Here is a 13,408-nt window from a genome sequence, read left to right as displayed (position 1 = left end):
AACCATTATTGTAGTTAAGGCAACTGGATATTACCTTGTTTGGTGTGAGTTGCTGGATCCTACTTTCGTTGGGTGAAGTCACTGACACAGCGTGGGAGCTGAGAGCAGGGGTTTCAGGCCACAAGAGACTCAGCTCAGTGTTGTCTCCAGTCCAATCTTGAGCCTTGATTTGCCCAGCTGTGTACTGGGGACATGAGTATGTCACGCCAATCCGTATTAACTTCATGTGGAGCGTCCTGGGGGACTGTTCTCCATAGATGGTCATGTTCATGATGATTTTGCTTCCATTTCACTGATAAAAACATGTCTATGTCTTAGAAAAGGGAAGGTAACTTCTGGAATGTCACATCACAGAATTGGAAGGAGGGCTGGGGTCTGAGTCAGGGGTGGTTTGTCTCCTGCTTCCTGCACATCTGAGGCCACTGTGTCACCTCCTGTGGTGCCACATGGCTCCTTGCCAGGACCCAGGACCCAACCCTGGTGCACATCATCTCCACATCGCCTACTTCCATGGGTTCAACCCCTCTCCATATACCAAGGACTCTGAAAGCTTTACTAGGATGTTCCCGTGTTGACAAGGCTCAATGTGACTCACACTTCGTGTCCCCAGTCGAACCCACAGCCCCAAGTTCTCCCTCCCCGCACAGTCCCCGCATTGCCAGGCACCTATGCGGAAGCTGGAGATCCGGAAATCATCTCCAACTAAATAGTGCCTGGTGCTGAGTGAAGGCTCCGGAAGTCTTCGCCCCGGCGGACGATGGTGATGAGGACGATGGTGAAGACGATTTCACTCTTCCTGTCGTCTGTGCTCGGGCCGTCTCTGGACTGCACCGCTTCCCTACACTCCAACACTTCTGTCCAGCATCCTCAACCCTAACATTTTTAAACATTTGTTTTTGACGATTTTTTATTTATTTACTTGACACACAGAGAGTGAGAAACCAGGCAGGGGGGATTGGGAGAGGGAGAAGCACCCCTCTGAGCAGGGAGCCTGATGAGTGACTTGATCCCAGGACCCTGGGATCATGACTGGAGCCGAAGGCAGAGGCTTAACCGACTGACGGGAAGAAAGCACTACCGCACTGGTTTTCACGCATTCATCCTGATTTCTCAAAGTCCTTTCTGCATATTTTGACCACAACCATCTTTTTTTTTTTCTTCTTAGTAGGCTTCAGGCCCAGCATGGAGCCTAACGCGGGGCTTGAACTTACGACCATGAGACGGAGACCTGGTCAAGTGAAGGGTTGGACGCTTAATGACGGAGCCCCCGGGACGCCCCAACCGTGATCGTCTTCTTGAAGAACCAGACGATCGTAGTGTTACTCCTCGTGCCCCGGACATCAGGATAAAACCAACGGGGTTTCCATGGCCCCAGGGCCCGTGGAGCTGCGGTCCTCGTCGGCCTCTCGAGGGCATGTCCCGGTGGAACTCCCTGGTGTCCTCCCGAAGTGGCTTCTGTTCCTCCGGGTCTTCCCTCCCTCACACGTCAGACCACTGGCCGGGACTAGTCCCCGTTGGCTCCTCGCTTTGACCCCGAAGCACGGGTGGGGAGGCCAGCGATCGACGCGGGACAGACTCTCTCCTGCTCCTGCTAACAAAACAGAAAGCCCCCAGGAAAACGGGGAGCTGTCAAATCCCGAGTCAAAATCTGCACTCCTGTGTGAAGGAGGAGCTGGGGAGCATTTCAGGCCGAAGACGTGACAGGTTTCAGCAGGTTGAATGAAAAATGCTCTGAGTGGTTCCTCAGAATGACTACGGAGGGACCCGGGCGTCACGGCCGAGGGCAGACAGGAGGGTCCTCGCGGCAGTTCAGCTGCCCCTGGGTGCATCCTGTTTGCAAATTAGGACATTTCTTGCATATTGTCGGCTCTCGGGTGCGAAAACATCTTTTACGCTTCTCTTTACGATGTGCCCCGTCTTTCTTCCGTCGATGACTTGTTTCGATAGCTCTTTGGAGAAAAGTCATTCTTGGTGGATTTTAGATTATTTTGAACAGGCATTTGGGCCAAAAATTGAATTTTAGCAGATGTCTATAGGGTGTTTAGGCTCATTTAGATTCTCTTGAGTACCGAGTGGGCGGAGGTCATCTTCCAGTCTGTGTGCTTATCACCAGGCTGCAGTGGCCCAGGCACACACCAGGCTCAGCACTGGGTCGGGCGTAGCTCGGGTGTGAGCCGGCGGCACGCGTCTGAGCACGGGGCTGCTGGTGCCCGGGCGAGACTCGGCACCGATCCAGTGTATGGAAATGCCATAGAGCATGCGGCAGGGCACGCTGAGCGGCCTGGAGGAGGCCTGTCTCCCTTCCCGAGGACGTGCGGGTGGTGCTGGGGTCCCGGGGAGAAGCGGGCATGATGGGGTCTCAGGGGAACAGGCTTATCGGCGAAACGGGAAGAAGCGTCCCATGAGCCCAGACAGACAGGGGGACGGAGGGCAGGGTGCCATGGGGAGGACTTTCAACTTTGGAAGTCGTCGAGGGGAGTGACAGGTCATACCTGCATGGGACTGACATGGCTCCAGTGTGGAGGTCTGGGAGCCGTGGTGCCGGGGGTGCCGGCCCGGAAGCCGCAGCTGGAGGCAGAGAAGGACAGAACGCTCAAGAGAGCACGTGGTTGAGGGGACAAGGCCACGGAGGGAGCCCGGGAGCGGTGCCCGAGGAGCGAGGGGTGGCGTGGCTGTGGAGAGGAGCGGGCAGGGGGCAGAGATGGCAGTGCCTGGGCTGGGGCCTCCATGGCTTCCCCGGGGGGCCACTCCCACAGGAGCTGAAGGCTCGAGCATCCGCAGACGAGCTTCAGCGTTCCCTCGAGTGGGAACAACCGAGCCCGGGGCATACGTGCACGTTCCATTCTGGAGCCTGGCGGTGTCCACCGTCTGAAGGTGCATTTACTTTGGTTTGAACTGAAAGAAAAACTGAATTTGGGTCTTGGAAGAAGCTCCAGGAAGTGAGATCCACACCAGCAGGTGCGTCGTCTGCCTAGGAAGGGACACCAGCCGGACTTCGCCCACGGGGCTCGCCGCAGTCCCGCGTCCGCTGAGGCTGGGCTGCGCGCTCCACCGTCTACCTCACAGCTAAATGGTGAGAGCGCCCAACCTCCCTAGATCTCTGCTTTTAGAAAACAAAAAAGTGCCACAAGTGCACGTTATTTCCGATCGGTAATCCTAGAAGACTCAAACACAGGTTCTAATCTCCAGGACCCAAAGACGTGTACGCATTGTTGGTGCAGAGTTTATTAAAGATGATGAATTTAAAGCTATATCTTTCCCCCCTCTAAACTTTGATAAATAAGACTTTGAACTGGATAGGTAAACACAGCCAGGGCCAGGATATGAGCCTACAATCTATAATTCATTATTGGTGCCACCAAACCCCAGTGCTGAGAAGAAACATTCGATGGGCCCCTCCTGCCGGAGCCACGAGAAGATGATCAATATTTCATTATATGGTGCTCTTCAGACATTTGAATAGCTCATCTGTCCTATTTATGCCAGTTAAAATGAATTCAACCTATCAGGGCCAAATGCATTTTTAATGTGTCTCGTTACCTCGCAGGGAAGTGGCAGCAGAAAGCCCATCTCCCTCTCGGCCTCATCTTTCATTCCATTATTCCCTGTACATAAACTGTTTACGTGCTAGTGACCTTTCCTTTACTGGAAACAAAACTCGTGTCTGTTAAGGAATGAAGGCACGAAAGGGCCTGCGACGGTCACTTGGGTGAGCGTGACAAGGGTGGACCTCGTTTTGAGGACTTGCTTTGGAACGGAAGGCAGCGTTTCCTGGGGAGATGAGTCCTTCTGAATCCGGGTGGGCTCGTGCACAGAGAGGCGTGGTAAGGGGGCGGAGGGTCACCCTGGGTGTGACCGCTGTGCCAGGACCCGGGTGAGGGTATGTCTTCGGGCCCTCAACCCCAAGGTGATCCTCTAAGTGAATACTGTCTTGAGTTTTCCAGCAAGGCTCCATAAGGTCCCCACTTCCCCGACCAGGCACCGCCGAGGAATAGGAAGGAGACAATGTTCTGGTGTCGGGGGCTCCCGGGTCGGTCACTCGTCTCGTTGAATGACGATTATGTGCAGAGTGCTTGCAATCCCTGATTCATGCCTCTGGGGGGGGATGTCTGGTCCTGGGGGACAACCTTTCTCAGAGAGGATTTTGTCTTAATCGCAGTGATCCAGAGGAAGAGGGCAAGATGGAGATTAGCAGCCAGAGGCTCCCTGGAGGTCCTGCTTCCATCTTCGCTCCGGGCCGGGTGCCGCAGAGCCACAGCCTTCTCCAGGCGCTGCCCCGCCCCCGGATGCCCGCTCCCGCCGCCGCACACCCCCGTCTGCAGCAGCTCGTCCATCTGATAGCGCGATGTCATTCCATTATTTTCCACGCTCGCATTTCTCTGATAGCCTGCGCTCGGAGTGAATTTTGAAGAGTTCAGGACTTTGTGTACAGCTTGCCGAAACATATTTATTAATGTTTTTTCTTCCCCATTAATGGAAAAGGGACTCGCCAATGCAGGTGGGAAATGAGCGGGGCGGTTATCTTGCATGGCAAGTTTCTCTATGTTCCTCTGAGCTAAATACATAGGTTTAATGGGCCTGCTGTTTCCCTATTCACATCTGAGCGAGACTCCATTCCCCACTAGCTGGGGGAAATTAAGGCTTTGCATCTCACCTCATTGTCCAGGTGTGTGCTCTTATTTATTTTGAAGGCTGATTATAGTTCGTCGATAGGCAGAGACAACTTGGCACGCAACTTTGAATTACTGCATATCACGCTCAAAATAGATCTCTGATTATTCACCTTCTCAGCAACATCTGAAAGGCAGTTATTCTGAAAACCAAGGAGTAGCAAAATATTTCTTTAGCCTGTACATGCAAGTGTGATAACAAATACGTCACCTTTAATAGAGCGTTTGCTGGAAACGTGAAGCACGCGGCCGCGATCCGACAAGAGTTCTCGTTACCATGCAACACGACTTTTGGTAGAGATGGTGCAGATTCTGACTGTGAGAGCCACGGGGTGTTGGAGGCCGACACGTGCCCACCAGTGAGGTCACCAGTGACTGTTTTAGGGCAGGACTATGGAAGGGGCATCTAGAGAAAGAACAGACCTCCGCAGCTCTGGGTTTCACCCAGTACTAAACATCACTGGGTGGAAATCCGTGGGGTCCTTAAAATTATTTGGGTCTCTTAGGACCCTCCACAGTTAAGCACAATAGCGTTCTGGGCTGGGCCATATGTTGGCTCTTTCGAGATGCTGATGAAAGGGAGGTTCAGAGACATAGACCAGTCACAGACAATGGTGGTCTTTCTCTTGGTTTCCATGCTCAACCTGCACTCAGCATTGCCCTGCGACTTGCTGGCTGTCCACCAGAGTATGATTTGGAGCCTGGGTGGCTTTTGTTCTGAGACAGACCACAGGGCCTCTGCTCACCCATGCAGGACCCCACAGGCCATGCCCAGAGATAGCCATGCGGGAAGCTGCGGCCAGGAACATTGTCCTTGCTTTCTAAGTACAAGGACAGGAGCCCCTAGTGACCCATCAGGATTTCTGATTTGCTAGACACCAGCAGAGTTCGGCCTAAACTGTGTAAGCCCTGAAGGTGCTCCGGGATCTGGTCACAATAAACAGTCCTGGTCTCGCGATGAGTCCTTGACTCACGAGCTTTTGACTTTATGATGGTGCAGAAGCATTAGTCCTTCAGTAGACTCTGTGCTTTGAATTTTGAATTTGGACCTTTTCCCAGGCTGGTGACATCTGGTCTGATCCTCTGTCGTGATGCTGGGCCGTGGTGGCTCCCTGCCCGCCACACCGCCACGAGGGAGACAATGTGTATGCGGACGACCCTGCCCCGCACAGCCACTGTGTCTCTCACAGTCAGGACAGTGATCAGTAATTACACGGGACACTGAGGCGGTCAATATTATGTCAGCAAACAGGCTTTGTGCGAGGTGACCGTGGGCTTCAGGCTAACGAGCATGTCCCCAGCGCGATCACGGCAGGCCGGGCTGGGCTGTGATGTGTGGTCACACACACGGGCTGGGTGGACTAGTGCATTTTCGACTCACAATATTTCTAACTTCGGATGGGTTTATCGGGATGTAACCCCATGGCACGTCCAGGAAGATCTGTGTTTACTTTTCGTGTTTCTGAGAAAAGGCGGCTACAGGCTGAGATGTCAGAAAACCGTCACCGTTCGCAAATCACAGCTCTTCTTCACGAGAAAGTAAAACAGATGGTGAGAAAGTGGATCTCAAGGGACCTGCGAGCCCATGAGTGGAGCTGGATGAAGGGTCACGGACAGGAAGGCCGGCAGGTATGCAAACATCCAGTTTCCACGTCTCAGGTGGACACTGAGCAGCAACGCAGAGTAGCGCACTCCCCCCGACCGTTCTCTCTCCCACCTTCTGACGCAGCCCCAGGGTCAGAGTCGACGAGCTTTGCTGCTCTGCCAGGAGGAAAGTGGAAACGGCCAGAAGAGAAGGGATTCAGGCCCACCGTCCGCCTGCCGAGCTCTGTCTAACTGCACGAAGCCCCACGCGCACACACGCACTGTCTTCAATACTTAAAAATGCCATTTCCATAGTCACGTGTTTCTCTCCTGCCTCTTCAGTCCAGGCCTCTGTCTGGGATCATCCGCAAATGCCTCCCGTTCCACCTCTGCCCAGGAAACAGAGCCCTTCCAATCAGTCCTGAGCTGGATTAGAAGCGTAAATCAATAGTCTGCAAATTGACACTCACATGTACAGAACGTGCGAGACGGTGGAGGTGGTGATGACAGGTCAGGGGGAGGAGACCGCCCTGCAGGCGGTCGGGGCAGCCGGCGGGGTAGGGGGGCAGAGGCTGAGTCCCAGCTCCAGGCCTCGTGTCCCTCGCAAAAATCGGCTTCGGGTGGGCTGAAGACCTAACTCTGGCGAAGAAGCCTAAATATTGGAGAAAAATAGAAGGACACATCCTTGTGACCTAGGGGGTAAGGAAATATTTCTTAGTATGAAAACAATCCGATTCTATAGCTAAAAGATGGATAAATTAAAATATAAAATTTGTGTGCCAAAAAAGCAAAATAATAATGACAAGCTAAATAGGAGGCAAGCCAAATCTGAAAGGCCATTTCAGTGAACACACTAAGAAAAGGTTAATACCCAGAGTACATGAAACACCTTAATAAGAAACAGATCAAAGCTATGAATTCCTGAAAAGGCCAATAGAAGGGTAAAAAGATGTTCAAACTCCCTGGCAATCAATTTAATTGTTTATTTAAAATAACAAATAGATCACATTTCCTGTCCTCCAGATCGATATGGGAAGTCGGGCAGTCGTTGGTGTGATGAGACCAGATACTGGTGAGACGGACGAGCAAGGAAGCCTCTGGACTCACCGTCCGCAGCCTGGCCGGCGGGTCGCACGTCCCCCGAAGGCGAGCTCCCACACACCTGTCCCGCGGCGGCCCTGCTCCTGGACTCCCACCGCGCAGGGGCCGTCCATACCCCTGGGGCAGACAGTGTGGAGCGTTTCTACAAACTACTGGGAAGGGGACACCCTTCAGCCAGAGGATGGAGCCTGCATTGCGGGTCGTGCCATGCCATGATATACTAAGGAGAAATCAGAACGAACAGAGACTCGATCCACAGACAGCAGCACAGATCTCCGTGGGTGACGGATGCAGACAGCAGCAGAACACGTGGTGCCGACATCTAGACGCGACCAAGAGGGCTGCCGAACGACCCTGTGCAATCCACGGACAAGGAGACGCAGGTCTGCGCAGTGGGAATATGAAGCCTGAGTCGGCGGAAGACGGCTTCCGGTCAACGCAGGAGCGGGGCTCCTGGACACTTTCCCTCTTCTGAACGGCGGGAGCTGCGGACACGTCCTAGAGGCCGTGGAGTCGGTGGTGGATCCGCGTGCCAGGCAGAGGAGGCAGCAGATGGACGGAGGTGGCGGGTGTTGCAAGGAAGGATGCTTTTCTCTGCTCAGGCCGACATTAGCAGTGACCAGGGCGAGGGTCAGGACTGCTTTCCTGTCTTTGGTGCCCACAGGTGCACCTGCCAGAGTGCAGCCTCTCCCAGCTGGAGGCGTGGGTCCCGCTCGCCTGCCCCTTACCCACACTTGGGAACCTCTTCTCTACCACAGTCAGGATTTTAATAGTCCCCTCTCTCCCTGGTCTTTAGTTCTGCCGAGCACCAACCCCTCTCCTCTTCACTGTTTCTCATTTCCCAGGTAGCCCCTTTTCCTCGCACAATGTAGCTCCAATGACGAAGCAAAACAAAAATACGCCCGGGGGGGCCCTTCACTCAGTGCTGAGAGTTTCTCCTGCATTTTCCCCACCGAATTTTCACCGAAGCCTCATCTTATTAGGGGGAGTCTCTTGATTGCAAAGGATGGAATCATTCACAAACTCAAAATGGAACCAGAGCATCGACAGCAAGAACGAAAATGCAAGAACAGAAGGGCTGTTTCTGGTCCCTGGGCCCATCCCCTGAGCCGTGCCTCCCACGGTCCCCTCCTGCCCACCTGCGTTTGCTGACTTCATTCTGCAGAAAGGTCCATGCTCACGCGGTCTAGTCTGCTCCGATTCTGGAGAAGGAGACGGGACGTCTCTCTCCCATATTCCAGTGCACCGTCGGGGCAGGGGATGACGTACCTGCCTGCTCCTGAGTCCGAGTGCTGGTCCCACCACCATGGGATCGCGTGTTTGGCCTTGAGCCTGGAGGCGGCGGCTCAGAAACTTGATCCTTAGCCGAGTAGGACCACATGGCATAGGGTCTGTCGTCCCCTAGCCAGAAGCACGTGTCGTTATCAGAGGAAGAGGGGCAGGACCCACAGGGCACTAAAATCAACATTACATTATTTAACAGAGAGGAAATGGGTTTCTAGAAGGTGCCGTACCCATATTTACATACATTCATACAGTTAGGAGGCAGAACTCAGGCCTGGGTGTATCTGAGCCCAATGACCTCGTCACAAAATTGGCGGTATACTTTTTTTTAGAAATCGTGGTAAAAAATATGTAGTATTAAATGTGCCGTCTTTTTTTTTCGTTCTTCAGTTTCAGAGGTAGAATGAGTGAGTCCTCACTGGCCTACAGCACCCAGCGCTGGTTCCGTCCTCACTGGCCAACAGCACCCAGCGCTGGTTCCGTCCTCACTGGCCAACAGCACCCAGCGCTGGTTCCGTCCTCACTGGCCAACAGCACCCAGCGCTGGTTCCGTCGTGGGTCTCCTTCCTGCCCATCCCCCGGTGACCCCGCCCACCTCCCCTCCAGCGACCCTCAGTCTGTTCCCTACAGATGAGAGTCTCTTACGGTTTGTCTCCCTCTCTGTTGTTGTCTTATTTGATTTTTCCTTCCCTTCCCCTCTATTCATCTCTTCAGTTTCTTAAATTCCACATAGAGGTGAGATCACGTGGTGTTGCCTTGACTTACTCCGCTCAGCACAATACCCTCTAGTTCCATCCACATCACCGCAAAGGGCAAGGTCCCATCCTTCTGACGGCTGCACAAACCTGCCCTCTTCGCCATCGCTAAGTATACAGCTTCCCGCTGTAGTGCGAGAAATACATAGATTTTTCCATCTTGCAATACTGAAACTCTGTCTCCGTGGAACCCTAACTCGCCACCCCATCCCCAGCCCTTGGCACACCCCGTTCTTCTTTCTGTCCCTATGATTTTTGCCTCTTTTAGATACTTCACATAAATAGAATCAGACAGTGTTTGTCTTTTCGTGTCTGGCTTATTTTACTGAGTATCTCAGTAAAATAGGTCCTCAAGTCACAGCCATGATTTAGTGTGCATCAGGATTTCCTTCCTTTGTGAGGTTGCGTAATATTCCATTGTAGGGAAAGACCACATTTTCTGTATCAATTCATCTGTCCATGGGCGTTTGGGTTGCTTCACCCCGTGGGCTGATACAATAATGTTTCGGTGAACATGAGTGTGCAGGTATCTCTTTGAAAGCTTGTTTTCTCTCTTTTCGGTTATATACCTAGAGGTGGGATCACTGGACCGTAGGGTAGCCCTATTTTCAGTTTTGGGGGCCTCCATCTTGTTTTCCATAATGTCGGCACAGTTTGCATTCCCGCCAACAGCACACAAGGGTTCTAATTTCTCTGCGTCCTCATTAAATCTTGCTTTCTATTTTTGGGAAGTGGCCATCCCTAGTGGGTGAGAGGTGTGTGGTGGGCTTCTTGGGAGTTTGTTTATTTTATCTGGCCATGACTCAGATGAGGCCGGGGTGTGGAGACGTAGCTATTCCCAGCACAGCCGGAGAACCCACAGAAACGGGAGTATCTAAGCATGTGTGCAGTGTCCTGGAGAGAGGGCTCACATGAAGGCTTTGTTTTCAGATCAAAAGCCCCTGCGCAGATCCCAGCCCTTCAGAACACGGGGTACTGAGTCTGCCTCACCAGGCTTGTCGAGGAGCGGCCTTATTCTCCTGCACGGCGGGCTCCGTCAGGTGGGGCTGCCAATCTTCCTTCTGGCTTGGGAACATTCCCATAAGTTATCTTTTCTTTTGGCTAAATATCCTACTTTTTTCCTTTTTTTTGGCCACAGGAAATAACTATTACAGTGCCCTTTCAATCTCTCTTTAATGCTCTGATGATCGTCAGAGTGGAGAGGGAGGAGGCGGAGAGATTGCCAAGCCCCAAAGAGGAGGGAAGCCATTTCCGGAGATGCCGGATAAAGTGGTCTCCAGGTCACAAACACAGGAGCATGAAGAATGTTCCTGACGTGACTGCCAGTCAGGACACGGAGGAGCGCCAATCTGAGGTCCGTCACAGGACGGGTTCCTTCTCATAAACCCAACGTGGGCAATGATGGGAGGGGCCTGGGCCATCGTCACGTTTACTCACGAGTTTAGAAACACACACACAGGCCGCCGGGAAAACAAATCAGGAAGCGGGCCAAGGAGGGGTGATCTTTGGGGTGCGTTCCCTCCTGTTCCTCCTGGAGTTTCTCTCCAGTTCAAATGTCTTCTTCACTCGCTTCTTTGTTCCTTTAGAACCTTGAGCCTTGGCAGGGCCGCCGGAGACGGCAGCCATGGGCCAGACTGACTCAGGGAACTCCCCTTCCTAACCACACTCCGTGCTGATTGATGTTCTCTGAATATTAACTTTCCGTCTCATGAATAATGAATTGACAATTTCATCTGCAACTCAAACTTCCAAACGGCTCAAGTCCAATGTGGCTTTATTGGGCGAGCTGAATTTGCAGACCAGAGGAGGCCCTCTAGACACCTGATTCTGCGAAGCCGAGGGCATCAAAGGAACATGGCCCTGGGCCCCACGCCGCGGGTGGGAACGATCGTTTGCTGGTGTGTCTGGTCTAACAAACTCCTTGGAGGAGATGCCCGGGGAATAACTGGAAGGAAAAATTCTGGAGGGTAATTCCTGGGTGTAAGCACTGAATTATTTAGTTACAAGACCTGTCTCCGACACTGGCTCTTGCTTTCATGTCTTATTTTCCAATTTTGTAGTCAGGGTCTTCACGTCCCTTGTGAAGAAAGCACGCTGCCTTAGCACCAGAGAGCTGGCCTACGTGCCTCGGTCATCTCCTTCCTTCTTCCCACAGGTGGTTGGTTTCAAGCAGGCAAGCAAGTGCAAGCTCACTTGTGTCGCGTTTTCCCCTCAGCCACTGCTGTCCGGGTCCCTGGGAGAGATCTCCTCTGAGAGCCACACGGAGGCTGCCGTTCCCATCTGTGAGCCTCACACACTTGCGCACACACAGAAGGAAGGAATGCTTCCTCTCCACTGGGGGGTTTCAGCCTTCTTCTCTGTGCAGCGAGTGGGAACGCCTCCCTCCTAGAGGCCGGCCCCAAATCCTGTGCGTGGCTCTCAGAACGGGGCTGCGAGGCTCCGTGCTCCGGGGCCGGGCGGGGGCTGGTGCTCGGCCAGGACACCCTGCCGGCGAGCATCTTCTGCTTCCATGATTGTTTTCCCATCTCGGTTTTCAAGGTGAGCCAGACTGAGGGGGGGACCCACCTGCATTCTTTGAGGTTTGCGAATGATGTGACCCCCCGTGACTGTGTTGTTCTGAGGGATGCTCCTGCTGGCCCGGGGGGGGGGCGGGGGCAGTTACTTGTGCAAACTCAGTCACTTTGCATTCATATCCGAGCCACAAACAAATGCAGGGCGAGCCTAAAGGTCACTCGTGAGCTTCCGCAGTGGAAGATGAATCTGAACTAATTGCCGAACAGAACCACGTTAGGCAGCTCGTAGGAAGCAGAGTGAATACAAATGTGTCCTTGAGTCAAAGGAATGGGGAGTCTAGGGGGGGCCATGGGAAACACGGTCTGTGGGGCGGGGTGGGCGGAGGCTTTCCCATACCTGCTCCATCGAATTACCCAGGACTTGGCCCTCCTTCCTCCAAGTCGGAGTCTTTTTTTCTTTTTTTTTTTCATTTATTTATTTATTTTCAGCATAACAGTATTCATTATTTTTGCACCACCCCAAGTGCTCCATGCAATCCGTGCCCTCTCTAATACCCACCACCTGGTACCCCGACCTCCCACCCCCTGCCCCTTCAAACCCTCAGATTGTTTTTCAGAGTCCATAGTCTCTCATGGTTCACCTCCCCTTCCAATTTACCCCAACCCCTTTCTCTCTAACTCCCCATGTCCTCCATGCTATTTGTTATGCCCCACAAATAAGTGAAACCATATGATAATTGACTCTCTCTGCCTGACTTATTTCACTCAGCATAATCTCTTCCAGTCCCGTCCATGTTGCTACAAAAGTTGGGTATTCGTCCTTTCTGATGGAGGCATCATACTCCATAGTGTATATGGACCACATCTTCCTTATCCATTCGTCCACTGAAGGGCATCTTGGTTCTTTCCACAGTTTGGCGACTGTGGCCATTGCTGCTATAAACATTGGGGTACAGATGGCCCTTCTTTTCACGACATCTGTATCTTTGGGGTAAATACCCAGGAGTGCAATGGCAGGGTCATAGGGAAGTTCTATTTTTAATTTCTTGAGGAATCTCCACACTGTTTTCCAAAGAGGCTGCACCAACTTGCGTTCCCACCAATTTATTTATTTGAGAGAAAGTGGGTGAATGAGAGAGGGCACAAGCCAGGGAGGACTGGCAAAGGAGAGGGAGAAGCAGGCTCCCTGCTGAGCAAGGAGCCCAGAGCAGGCAGGACTCCATCCCAGGACCCTGAGATCAGGACCCGAGACGAAGGCAAACACTTCACCGACTGACCCACCCAGGAGCCCTCCAACTCTGAGTCCTGACACGAATCTCTTCTGCATCTTCTCCTGGCTGTTTGCCTTGGCCTCTGCCTTTGCTCTTCTCTTTCCCTGTGGCCAGAGACAAAGGTGCCCTGGCCTGTGGCTCTCTTCTCTGTGGGAGGACTTAGGCTGCACAAAGCCCCAGGAGCTGCCATCCTGCTCCTCTCCAGAGTGTCTTCCAAAATCAAGTCTCTT

The sequence above is a fragment of the Mustela putorius genome, unplaced genomic scaffold (assembly GCF_011764305.1).
Source record: "Mustela putorius furo isolate JIRA1106 unplaced genomic scaffold, ASM1176430v1.1 tig00003972_pilon_pilon_pilon, whole genome shotgun sequence".
Lineage (NCBI taxonomy): Eukaryota > Metazoa > Chordata > Mammalia > Carnivora > Mustelidae > Mustela > Mustela putorius.
Note: the sequence above shows the minus strand (reverse complement) of the source record.